The sequence below is a fragment of the Triticum urartu genome, chromosome 2 (assembly GCF_003073215.2).
Source record: "Triticum urartu cultivar G1812 chromosome 2, Tu2.1, whole genome shotgun sequence".
NCBI lineage: Eukaryota > Viridiplantae > Streptophyta > Magnoliopsida > Poales > Poaceae > Triticum > Triticum urartu.
Genome location: NC_053023.1, coordinates 453,984,413 through 453,986,392, shown reverse-complemented (window position 1 = coordinate 453,986,392; position 1,980 = coordinate 453,984,413).

Here is a 1,980-nt window from a genome sequence, read left to right as displayed (position 1 = left end):
AAATATGGTGAGATTATGTAAGGAGAGCATGCAGAAATCTAGAGTGATGGTAACAACCAGTGGATGGATCCAAAAGTAATGATAGCAGGCTGACGATTGCTTTAATTTAATAAAAATACAAATGATGATTGCTTTACTATTTGTTTCCCACTCAAGATGAACAACATAGGCATACCCTAGGTGAACCAGATATTAGACAGAGATACTATTCATTGCTGCCTCGATATGTGCCCCATAACTAATTTAGAACTCAAGTTTGAACATTAATTTGGACCTAACTTGGAGTCTAAGAGGTGAACAAGACGATAAAGTAGCAGGTAATTTTAAGCAATGCATAACATAAGTAGAAACAAAAGAGTGCGACCTCTCTTGTGGACCCGTGTACTCCTCAGGTTCATCTACTGAGTCGATGATGGTGATGCCATTGTGGTGGGTGCTGGCGGCAGGGAAGGAGATCTGAGGCGGCGAAAGACGGTCAGGAGTCATGATGTCTGGTTTGGTGGATGCTTCTATCGATGGAGCAGCTCGGGTGAGGTGGACGATGTCGCGGCAGGAGCAGCACAAACCACACAAAGTTTCCTTCGACACCTACCTGTAAGTGAAGTAATTCTGTAAGGGCTCATTTGGCTTGCATGATTCTCAAAATACAAGGATAGGGAAAACACCGGAATAGGATAGGAATGCACATGGTAAACAGAGCATTTGTAAACACGGGATTTCTGTCAACTTGGGTGTTTGGTTCACAAGAATTGGAAGAGTAGAGGAATGCAAAGAAACGTGGACAAAATAAAGTGAAACCATATGAAAGTGTGTACAGTTAGAATGTTATTCTGCCACTAATGCACTTGGTCTTGTTTTCATGCATAGGATTTTGAAAAGTAGGTCCAGGTGGATGTTTTGCTCCATTCCTTTCAACAAAATGCATGAATAATTGAATAGTAGAGTGCCATAGGAAAATTTCCTGTTGCTATGTTTTTCCGTTGAACCAAAATAGCCCTAATGGATCTACATGAATGTAGAGTAATAAGTGATACAACAAGTGTACAACCTCTTTGTCGTAGCCGTGTTGACCTCAGCATCATTGGGTTGGTCACTGAAGAAGTTGAGGCAGAGGTGGCTGTCGGAGGTGTGGAGGAAGATCTAAGGAATCTGTAGACGGCGTCCAGGGTACTGGTCTGTTGTGATGGATCGTTCTGTCATGTGAGCAGCTCCGATGAGCCGTAAGACGTCAAGGCTGAAGCAGCACAATACAACCATCGTTAATCTCACATGGGATTCTAATAGCATCTCCAATAGATGATGTAAAATAGATGTAAAATTTACATCACCAAAAACAACCTGACTACAACATATGAGGTAAAAACTGTTGACTCTGAACTTAACTGTCGAAACTGAAATTTACTGTGGAATCTAAATGTTACTGTCGAAACTAAATGCAATGGTAGTAGAGAGGCACCCGACATGTAGTTTAGGGAGGGCCTGCAGTTTATCTTAAACCTACACCCCCCTGAGCCGCCAGCCACCACCGGCCTCACCGCCGGCCCCCGCCCTACCTCGCCGCCCCGAAACAACTCCCCACTTCCGGTCTACCGCCGCCCCGAAACAACTACCCACCACTGGTCCGCCATCGCCACGGCCAGCCCTCTAGCCCCCCCTGTTGGGGAACGTAGTAATTTCAAAAAATTTCCTATGCGCATGCAAGATCATGATGATGCATAGCAACGAGAGGGGAGAGTGTGATCTACGTACCCTCGTAGACCGACAGCGGAAGCGTTATGACAACGCGGTTGATGTAGTCGGACGTCTTCACGGCCTGACCGATCAAGCACCGAAACTACGGCACCTCTGAGTTCTAGCACACATTCAGCTTGATGACGATCCCCGGACTCTGATCCAGCAAAGTGTCGGGGAAGAGTTCCATTAGCACGATGGCGTGGTGACGATCTTGATGTTCTACTGTCGCAGGGCTTCGCCTAAGCA